The following is a 12088-nucleotide window of genomic DNA, read 5'->3' as shown; positions in this document are numbered from 1 at the left end:
TTATGAGATTACAGAGGGGACGGTGCTTCCGCTCAAGGACGAACATTTTTCATCAAAAGGGGCTAATTTACGTCACTAGGGGGAAACTGGGAAATTACTGCGTTGCAGTACATCCGTGACCACCCTGAGACTTGTTATTATTGACCCATAGTGCAGTCATGTGTTACCACGTCACACTATAGCCCTACTGTCAAGCTGTTGTAATTTAAACTTCCCGGCGAACGATCATTCTTTGATTCGTGGTCACCTTATAGCCAAGAATGGCTTGTCTCAACGGTAAATGTGAAACGACACAACGTCTATCGAGTTGCATACGGACGAGACGTATCTGCTTATTATCTGTTACCTGAAACTGGGCAGCACGTTTCGTAAAGTCACAGTATAAATATCGTCTCAGTGTTGCTAGGAAGAAATAAACTCTCGTCATTCAACAATTAGCGCTCCACCGCGATATTTTTTAGATAATTTGTCATTTGCACAAATTATACATCAACTTCTCAGCACTTCGTGAAGGCCTTTTACGTGTTCTTTTGCAACCATCTTGCCGCTTAACTCAATCAGTATGCAGCATTTGATGAGTAATTACTTCCCCTCGCAAATTGAAGTGACATAGCGACTGGAAGCTATTTATCGCCCTTCATTGTGCCCACTCTCTGGGAACGTCGTTATTCGGCATTTTTTAAAAAGAGTACCGATGTGCTGTAAACGAATGCAAGCTTGATAACCACATTGATACAGTGTCAGCAGCTTTTAACTTCCACCTATTTTTGCAAAGAGCTGCGCAACTATCACTGTGCTGAAGTGACGGCTAGGATAGAACCACACTAGCGGTCATATTGAGCAGAAGAAATCGCGTCATTGCTGCGCCGAATACTTCTCAATGAACATGGCAAAAGTTGCCTTTCTGAAAGTAAGCAAACTAACTACCTAAGTAGTATTGAAATGTGAAGCTCGTGCCTCCATTCTCATCCTACTGATCTAACGGGTGTGTATGTAACGATCGCTATCTCAGAACAAAGAGAAATGACAAGGAAGCGCAATTCTGTAAACTCACACTGCAGCACGCACACAGCGAACAGATATATAACCTTGCATTGCTTGTATGGTTCCAGCAACATCCTGCTGCGACCATGCACGGTGCTCAGTCAGATTTGCAGCAGATGAGGCGTTATTTCTGCGAATAAAGTGAGAGGTGGAAGCGTAACAGTCAGTGTATTCCGAAGAAGAAAACTCATAAAACAACTGTTTATAGAGGACGGACATCGGCAGACAAAAACACGTCGCTTCGTCCTACTGGAGAGCAAAAGCGGCTTCCTAACTAGGCTTCCCATGATGCATACACTTTGCTTCTTGAAAGAAATATTTGTGCGCTGTTACCATTAATGTGATACGCGCTATCTGCTAAGGAAAGAAAGAGCGCACGGTGAAAGTACTTGTCGAAAGCTTCAGCGAAGAAGGAAAATAGGTGGTGATGACAAAACAACCCTGTCTAACTCTTTTTGTCTTGTCCAATCCTGAAGCTTCAATTATCTCAGGGTGGCGCTGCAAGCAGCCGTCTCGAACAGACGCACGCTCGCATCGCTCCGACTTTTTGAAGCTTTTTGGCCCGGACGTTTTTGGGCTAGGCTCCCAAAAGTGAATGGGCCACCCCCATCGTGTTCCTCGTCACCTGTGGACGACGGTTTCAACGCTTCCGCGTCAACGACTACCCCAGGAAACCATCCGGATGCATCGGATACGCCTACCGCCGAAGCCGCCAACATGGCTTCGCAGCAGCCTCGGCAAGACTCCGCGGTAACATTGTTTTGCAGCGGCACAGATAATGCGGCCCAACCTGACGCCGTGCTCGGCGCCGACGAAAGCATGGCAGATGACGAAGCCATTCAAGTGGTTGCGACGATACCTGTCTCCAACCCATTCTCTGTTCTTTCCACGGAAAACAAGCCCGGAAGCGCCCCTTCCGAGGTAGGATCTTGCACTTTTCCGTTTTCGAAATTTGCCAAGCAACCTAGGATGTGGTCAGGCACCTCGCAGATGGCTCAAGAAAGCACTCGCTTTGAGAACAAACGACACGGCGCAAAACATGCCCACTCGCAGATAAATGCTCGCTTCACGGATGCGCATTATCGATCGCTAGGCTGTGCCTCAGCGTCCATAGTCACCCCTATGGGCAGAATCGATCACTTGGCTGATAATGAACATACTGAAGAAGATGATTGGCAGCCTGTTAGGCGAAAGAACAAGGCCGCAGCCACCGATCCAATCAGTGTTAAATACACTGTCATAATTAAGCTAACCTCACCTGGACAACTAGGGACACTCCCCGCACACTGGCTGCACGAAGCTGTTGCTAATGAGCTTCGGAAAATTCATTTTCACTCTGGCTTTCAAGTGCGGCCTCTTGAACGAAGCAATCAGTTTGCTGTCGACATAACGCATATGCATGCCAGAGACCATCTGATTGGACTGCAGTCTCTCCTAATTTCTGGAAAGGAGACACCTATCCAAGCTTATGAAACCATACGCCCCGGCCAGATCCGCGGGGTCATTTATTGTGCCAACGGGTTAACAAGCGAACAGCTCATGGCAAACCTCACGTGCTACTCGTGCAGGATAATAACCGCCAGGCCTATGGGCAAGAACGGAGCAGCTCTAATCACGTTTGAGGGCTCCAGACTTCCCCCAAAAATTCATCTGTACAGCATACTCCTTCCGGTGACACCTTATCACCCGAAGTCTATCATTTGTGAGACCTGTCACAAAATCGGACACAGGGCAATTTCGTGTCCACTAGTCGACCAACGTCGATGCTCGTACTGCGGTCGCCTTGCACATGGAAACCTCGAGGTTTGTCCGACGGAACCACTATGCCGCAATTGCAGAGGTCCCCACGTAGCCACGGACCCAAAGTGCCCTGCTCGGCGGCAGGCCACAAAAACCTTGAGGAATGGCGTTTTCCGTCGTATCCGAGTATCGCGACGAAAATAACGCAAACAACAAGCCGAGATTCTACGTGGTAACCAAACGGTGTCGACGACGGCGCCCAAGAGCCCTGTCAGTACACAGCAATCAGCCTCGGAGTCAATTGTGCTTGTTAATCAGGACTTCCCTCCACTACAAAGTCAGCTGAAGCAGAAGACACGAGACAGCGGACATAAATCTAAACGGCAAGGCGCGCACAAGCCCTCCACACAATCTGAGAGCAATAGTGAAAGGAATGCCGCCTCATCTCTAGCCGCAGTTTTTGAGCATACCGCGACGGCACCAAAGCAAGCGCGCATTCATCGGGTTTACGCTGAAACACTCCGTGATACGCAACGCGGCGCGCAAACGAATCTTGCAAAAGATAGTTCGCGTACGCTACACTTAGATGAAAACCAGCTCCCGCGCATTATCGAACTGGTCACTGCCGAGGTGATCAAGCGTATGCTCCCACTCTTGGGAATGTCACAGGTTTCTCCGAATCAAGAGCCCGAAATTGGGCACACATCATCTTCACTTGCGCGTACCTTTCAGTTTAATAATGGCAGGAATTAGCGCGAAACCACATGACATTTTTGCTTCGGACTCTCCTATATGGTTCTTGCAACGGAACTGCCGGGGAATCCGTCGCAAACAAGCGGAACTTCAGAGGAGACTGTCCATCACGCCAACGCCTCCTCTAGCTGTCCTGCTTCAGGAGACTGGCATTAATAAGCCCAATCTAATAGGGTACAAACCTTACTGCACCCCTTCCATAGAGCACCGGCGTCCCGGGCCAGGATCGCGATCTGCGCCTCCAATAGCCAATGGGCAGGCATGCGTTCTTGTTCTGTCGCGCACGGCCCACACTGAACTAGATACTTCCGCGTGGTGCACGCAGACGCAGGAGGTAGCGGGAGTACGCCTTAGCTTAGATGGCGACCAACAATCCTTAGTTTTTTCAATCTATGCGCGATCATTCGGTACTACGACATATCGAGTAGATATGTCTTTTGTAGAACACTTCTCAAGGATATATCCCCAGGATCGCGTTGTAGTTGGGGGTGATTTTAACGCCATGCACAGCAGCTGGGGATATCATCACTCAGATGCTAGGGGAAGGGACCTTTGGCAGCAAATTGTCAGAGCGAAACTGAACATAGCCAACGACCTCACGCTACCTACTCGCCTTGGCCAGCACAAAGGTCAACAAGACACTTCCCCAGACTTGACACTAGTGTCTCATCCCAGTGAGATCCTATGGTCGAGGGCTGATGATGTCATCGGCAGTGATCATTATCCCGTGGTGGTCTCATGGGCTCCTCGAGGGCGAAAGTCATTACAGCTGCAACAACGCCGTCGAATAGAGGAGCACGTCTCATGGGACGATTTTCGTAGAATGCTCGGTACGGTGAACGCTCCAACAGGGTTAGACGAGCTCATTAGTCAGATCAGCGATGCCAAGAAGAAAGCTACAACGAAGCTTTCAGTCAAGTTTGATGCCCCAAAGCCAGATTCCCACCTTTTGAATCTGTGGAATCGTAGGCTTCGGGCTCTCAAGGCGTATCGCCGATCAGGCCGGACACCCCATCGGAGGCGTGCTCTCACTCGCATCAGTCAAGAAGTTGAGAAGTATACTCTGCAGCTCGCTCTCCAAGACTGGCAGCTGCTGTGCCACTCACTCAATGGAGCAGCTAACTTATCGAAGGCCTGGCACATATTTCGAGCTATCCTTGGACGCAAGAAGCCAATTTCCCCTGCCCAATGCATGGCCTTGAAATTGAATGTCTCCCTGGCGAAGTTAGCTATGCAAGCAGGGAAGGTATTTTTTCCCCAACCTGAAAATGCAGATGTCTTGCCTGCGGACCCCGTATCAGGTACATCAAACGATTACGACGTTCCCTTCACATTAGACGAACTGGAGGCAGCTCTGTATGACTCCAATCACAATAGCGCCCCAGGGCCGGATGATATACGCTACTCAACACTTCTGAACCTTCCCAAGTCACATAAAGTTGCCCTCTTGAAAGAGATGAACAAGTACTGGGCCAATGGTGATCTTCCTCTTGCCTGGAAGAAGTCAGTGGTAATACCAATTCCAAAACCTGGCAGCCAAGTCGAACATTACAAGACCTCAGGCCAATATCACTGACGTCCAACCAACGGTGTAAGAAATATTTCAGGTGATCCAGCTCACCGCGCCGTCCACACGGCGGCCGGAGAAGAAATTCAGTACCCATTTCCCTCCCACGCCACCAGATGGCGTTAGGGCCGAGGGGGCTTACGCCTTACGCTGTGTTCGTAGCGTGCTGCTTTTGCGCTTGCTTTTCACGTTTGTCTCTTGCTTTGTTCGTGATGATTTCACTTGTGTGGTGGTGTTTGGTTGCCAAGGATTATCTCCTTCATGCGTGTAGTCAAGTCGTCTCTTTGAAGGCAAGAGAAATGGGGAAAAAGTGCTTTGTGTTAGCCCGTGTTTTCTGGTCACACTATGACACGCTATACGTTGCCGACACTAAGCATGAAGGCAAATTGAGGGTTTGTCCTAAACTCTCATACTCACATCTAAACCCAACAAATACTGAAAAGATGCGGGTGAAACTAGCAACACTGCTGTTCAGCCTCAGCGTTTCCAATGGGCTAGAGTTCTATTACAAAAGAGGTACGCCAGGTCTAGATAATGTCAAGGGCACTGTTGATTTTACTGTGAAAATGAGCAATTTATTCGATGCATTGAATCGGAAACATCAAAAGGGAGGGTTAAAACTGCACAGTCAAGATTTTGTTGTTCTGGAATCTTTTCTGATTTGGCTCAATGAATGGGAAAAAAACGTGAAGGCAGAGATGTTCTGTCAAATTCAACTGCCGAGGGCTTAAGAGTGACTATTCTCTCAAGCATGCAACTTTCGAAGTACCTGTTGGAGAAATGCAATTTCAAGTATGTTTTTATCTGCTAAGTTTAACCAAGATGTGCTCGAAAAATTATTCGGTATTATCCGCCAAGCAGGTGGGCAAAATGAGCACCCGTGTCTACCAACTTTCTTGCAGCTGTACAGCATGCTTTCTGTGTACAGCTTGTTGAAACCTGCAAGATATGGTAACTGCCAGGTACCGCTTCTCTGTCAAAATTAACCAGGCTGCATGGTTTGCTTCTAGCTCGTAGAGTGGAACTCTTACAGCTTCCCTGAAGGTCAAATGGCTGTTAAAAGGAAGGACTGTGGGTCTTCTTACCTTTCAACAACTTTTGGTCTTTAGGAAAGCCACAAGGGCTCAACTATACAAGCTAGACGCAAACCATAAAGCCTGGTTACTTTTGACAAAGACGGTGCATGACGATGAAGACTTGCGTCTGATAAACCTGTCCGACATGATGCTAGCCCTCAAAGAACCTTACGAGCCACGTATAAATGAGCTGAAGGCCAAACTTGATGGTCTTGTAGAGAGAGAATGAATTTGAGGACTTTATTCACAACGAACCCGACTCAGGTAGTGTAACCGATTGTATAATTTATTATGTGACCGGGTTTCTATGCAGGAAACTGCTGAAATGCACCGATATCTCAGCGTGCAATGCTGGGCTAACGGCTTCTGCAAAAGTGACCAGGCCTAAAGCAGCCTTAGTTTTGCAGAAAACACGAGGCGGGCTGCTACATGCAAATGTTGCCATATTTTCTCTTAAACGAAATAGAAAAACAGTTTGAGAAGCATGCTTCTGATAAGAATGTCTACGACATAACTGTTGACTACATTCTAGACAATCATAAGATGTCATTTCCATGCGGTGAGCATAAAGTCGACATAATGGCACAAGTCGTGCATTATTACGTAGCACTACGTATGCGTCAGTATTGCAAGCAGCTGAAATAGAATGCTGAAAACAAAACACAAAAGCTGCGCAAGCTATCGAAGCTAGTTTAAAACTGTTTTATCCTCGTTGAAATTTTGAATACTCTCTTTTCGTTGCATTGTCACAGAGTAAAGTATCGCCCACGGGGCCTGTTTGTTGTCGTCATAACTGCGTAATAATTTCATTGCTTGTGTTTTCAGAGAATAAATTGAAGTGCGTTCTATATGCCTTTTAAATTCTTGCAGCTGCTTCCCTCTTTTTAACCCGAGCTCTACAAACACCTACCTGTAGTGAAAAGCCGTTTGTGTGCCAGGAGAAAAAAATATACACACATACTGCCCCGTCGGCGAAAGCTCTGCAGGACTATGAATAAAGTTGTTACCAACCAACCAAACTACTTTTCAATACTTTTGTGGGCGTCAGTATTGCATCCAATAGCTCTGGTTCTAAATTCCGTAGGAATGATGACCGGCCGAGCTATGTACACCAGTGTCTAGCTGTTCTACACACAGATGGAAAGCAAAAGTGGCGATCAAAATAGCGGACGTTGGTAGACATGGCTAGCTGTGATATAATTGTTGCAGCTGGATTGTTCTTTTTATCTACACAATAACAGGCCATGTTAGGCGTTCGTTGCCTGAGGAAAAGCAGACCACACGCCAAAAATTATCGCGGTTTCAGATGCCATCGCATCTTTAAAGTAACATCAGGTCATAACCTGGAAATCTAGCTGACCAGTTTCTCTGAAAAGTACTATTAAAATCAAGTAAGTTCTTTTCGTACAGGTGACGCATCACCGACAACGCTAGAATTGCTGATAGCACGCGTCAATATTTCTTACACCGTGGCACGCGTCGCGGCGCACATTGGAAAGCCTCCTGTACAGTAGCGCCATCTCACGGTGAAGCGTCGAAGTTGGTACGAGATTTCCGCGGCCGCGGAGGCGCTGTTACTACACCTGAAATATTTCTTACACCGTGGTCCAACCTTTGTAAGGTCATGGAACGTATGGCTCTAAGAAGACTTGAATTGTACTTAGACAAGTACAACGTCCTGTCTCCTATGCAAGTAGGTTTTCGTCGAGGGCTCTGCGCCCAAGACATTCTCAGAAGGCTTTATAACGACGTTCTCGCATACCCTAGCAGCGCACAGCTCCGAGTGGTTGTTGGGGTAGACATCAAAAAGGCGTTTGATTCCGTGCCCCACTCGACCATACTTCGCCGGCTACAGGAAGTGGGGATAGGCGGCAACCTCTACCGCTTCGTGAAAGCCTTTCTTGCAGAAAGAACTTTCTCAGTAATGGTTGGAGATACTCAAGGTGAATGGCAACATAACCAAACAGGTGTCCCCCAAGGCGCTGTCATATCACCGGCTCTTTTTAACATTGCTATGTCAGGTCTCCCGCCAATGCTGTCGTCGATACCCGGTCTTAATTTTGCCGTGTATGCGGACGATATAACGTTGTGGACTAATTCAGGGTCCCCTGCAGAGCAAGAACTAGCCCTACAAACAGGCCTTAATGCCGTCCATGAATACATCAAGAAGTGTGGAATGGAAACCTCTCCCGAAAAAACCGAGTATGTAGTTGTCTTAAATGGTTCGCGGGTACGAGCCGAGGCCGAACGCAAACTTATCTCTCTTCATTTAGGGCACTCAGTAATCTGCCGGAAACAAACAATCCGTATACTCGGCATGCTTATTGACGAGGATGGAGGAGCCAAAAGCTGGCTTCATAACACGACGCATAGCTGTCATCAGGCTTTGCACCTTATGCGCCGCGTCTCTGCGCGTGGATGGGGAATCAAGGAGGTGGGGCTCCGTTAGATTACCCTGGCACTCATAACATCAAAAATCCTGTACGCATATTCGTACATGCGGCTTAACGCAACCCAACGCCTTCAGCTTGAGAGAATCAATCGCAAGGCGATGCGCCTGGTTACTGGTCTGCCGCAGTACTGCCCAGTAGTGAACCTACACGCATGCAGCAAAATCAATGCCCTACAGGATCTGGCAGAGCAGCAATCGCTAGCCCAGCGAGTCCATCTCTCCACAACGGCGGCTGGCCGACAGATCCTGCGGGCATTAGGCTACAACGTTGACAACTTAGAGCCACTTTCGTCCGCTGCCCCGCCATGGGAATTGATCGACTTAGTAGATGGTATGCCATTACCAAAGAATATGAGTTCGGCTAATCCTCAAAGGCGCAAAGCTGCCGCCAAACGGCACGAGAAGACATCATACAAGTTAGCCCAGGAAGGAGCCATCCAACTATACACAGACGCCGCTCAGTTTCAACATTGCGCCGCTATAGCTTGTCACGATTCTGTGTCAGATACCTCTGCAGTTCAACGGCTTTCCGAGGAACACACCATCACCAATCTCGAACTCATGGCCATACGACTTGCCATTACTCGAATAGTAGAAAGACAAGATCCGGCTCCTTGCACCTACCATGTTTACACAGATTCACAAGCAGCGTACACCGCCTGCCGCGCAGGGGGAGCTGACTATGCCGTTCTCAACACTATTCGAACCGAAGCCCGTCGCCTGCGAGAGGAGGGCTACACTGTCATTATCAAATGGATTCCTGCACACGAAGGAATCACTGGAAACGAAAAGGCACACCAGGCAGCGCGCGCAGCAGCTCTTTCCGCACCTTTGCCTGGATCCACATTCGTTTCCGCTTCTTGGCCCCCTGATGACGTTGCGCACCCGTCGTCGCCCCATATGGATAGGGCGGAGACATGGCATCGCGCACAACGCTATCGTCGCAGCATACTCCAGCACTTGGCCAACCCTGAGCAACTATATCGCCGTCCACATAGCGCATTAAGGAGAGTGGAGGCAGTGCTCCTTCGCCGAGCCCAGACTGGCCAGCTTCTATCACCAGCGAAGTTGCACCTCATAAACCCGCGCTCATACCCGACTCCTCAGTGCCCCACGTGCCCTGCCAGAGGCACGGCCGAACATCTCCTGTGGAGCTGCCCTACCTTTGACGCAGTACGGGAGAGAGCACTCAAGTCCCTGGGCGGGCTTCGACCTGGAACCCTGCAGGAATGGGTCGATCCGCCATCGCACATCGGGCCATCAGACGCACTCCGGCTCTGGCGAACTTTTCTTTCCTACTTCAAGGAAGATGAAGGGCCAGGCCATCACTTCGCGGAGCCGACCTCGGGACGACACTACCTCGAGGAAGAAGCGGACACCGGTCCCCAACCCGCATTCCGACCTTCAGCCCCACCCCCATCCTCACCCCCACCCTTAACCACTCCCCCACCCCAACCTCCATGAAGCACCTTAGTTCTGCCGCAAGGTATCGGCCTACTAAATGCAGAAATAAAGACGTTTAAAAAAAAATTATCTCAGACCCAACAAAAAGTTTTCAAAAGCAAGATACATTCAAGTACTCTAATCTCTCCAAAAGCGAAGATTGTTTTTTTTTTTCAGAATTCATCGCACAGTTCATCTGCACCCTCCTTGTCACTGGTAATATTGGAACGGTGAAGGAAAGAACATGCCAGACAACTTTAAATTACTTCGACATTGCTGAATAACACTACAATGACACTACAATAACACTACAATGATGGCTGTGTGACAATGGGAGAGAAATGGCACATGAGATTAATGAACGTGAAGATATGACTTTCTAAATGAAGTCTAAAAAAGTTTATTTTGAAAGTTTGATGTTTTATAACTTTTGGATGGGGCTGTTCTTTTTTATCCGGGGCTAAAAATTAAGGTTAATTCACAGCTTGCATTAGTGTGCATATTTTTGCTTCAGGTGTCTTATGCGGCTTCTTTCTAGTAACATTTTTTAAAGAAAAATAAATAGTTTTAAAAGAATATTCAGGTGTCTTAGAACAAAAGAATGCGAAGCCGCGAAAACAAAGGATTAAGACGATGTCGAAAAAAATACAAATCAAAGGGCAAACGGTTGCCGTGTACGGCGGGATTGAAAGCACTGAAGACTGGCGGGTCCCGGGGGCGAAGCATTCCGGAGCAAGCAACCGGGGGGGGCGGAGAAGCGGGGCCGGAGCTGGTAGAAGATGGGAGATGGAGAAGATCGAAACCCGCGACCTCCACCAAGTGTACGTCGGGATTTAAAGCACTGGTGGCCGCCACAAACGCAGCACCGATGTTCTGGTTTCGAAGCTCGTAGTTGCCTCGTAGTCTTCCGGGCGGCTACACTCCTCGTCTTCTTCTGCGTCTACGGGTTCGGCGCAACTCCTTCACTACAGCCGTAATAAAGGCAAACACAGTTTTATTGTATGTACTAAATGCTGGCAGATTATTCAATTCTTCTCTTCCTTTGTGCAACATATATTCTTCTGTATACATTTCCGCTCAGGTTCTACGCGTTATTTTACCACGACGGCGCAAATCAGTGTCCATTAAAAAAATGCGAGTCGATAGGCCATACGACTGGTAGTGACTGTTGCCTAGCAAATGCGGCAGTGGGCAAAAAGAAATGGAGAAATTTAACCATGCTACATTGCACGGCTTTCCGCGCAGGAAGACATCCTAATATGCACAACAAATTTTCAAAAAATTGACATTTTCAGGTAACATTAAGTACTGTTTGATTCAGTAGTGAAACCACTTCTTTTGGTGAATACAGAAAGCATTTTACTCAGTGTGTAACTTGTTGAGGATGTTAGTGAGAGCCTAGTTATCGGCATTACAGGTTCGTAAATCCAGTACGGAATATCGCTGATCACTCAAAGACCCCATTGTTATGTACTGAGCTTGACGCAGAAGCACGCAAATAAGAAATAAGTTGTGATTTTTAAAGGGGTAGAAGCAGATTTCGGCTGCCCTTGCGCTAAAAAAATCTCACTATTTGATGTCATACTACCATGTAAAGTGAAATAAAAAGAGCAGGGCTGCGATAACACGTTCTCTGGGTATGCAAAATATAATATATTGCGCTAACTTTAAGCATCACTTGTAGGCTGGCAGCTTTTAATGCTCGCGGTAATTTTGTTCTAACAACTTCTATCCAGATTGTGAATATCTTGCTGTAAAAGCTGCTCGCAATTGCGCACAGGTATGTTTTATTAGGAATATGTAAACAAGAGAAGTTACGCTACATTCTCGGCTGTCCTTACAGGGCAACAGCAGCGCTTTTTTGAGAATTACGCGATATTCAAGGATTACATTCTATGTAGACTGTACGTAAAGCATGCCAAGTGTTTTTGCACTAACATTTAAAATAGTGACGTAATCGACGATTGAAATTTGCGCTTCTCTTCAATGCACCACAGGATTGCAGGGAAATTC

The sequence above is a fragment of the Amblyomma mixtum genome, chromosome 4 (genome assembly GCF_055824585.1).
Source record: "Amblyomma mixtum isolate Tamu chromosome 4, ASM5582458v1, whole genome shotgun sequence".
NCBI lineage: Eukaryota > Metazoa > Arthropoda > Arachnida > Ixodida > Ixodidae > Amblyomma > Amblyomma mixtum.
The sequence above is the reverse complement of the archived record's forward strand: the minus strand, read 5'-3'. Positions refer to the sequence as shown.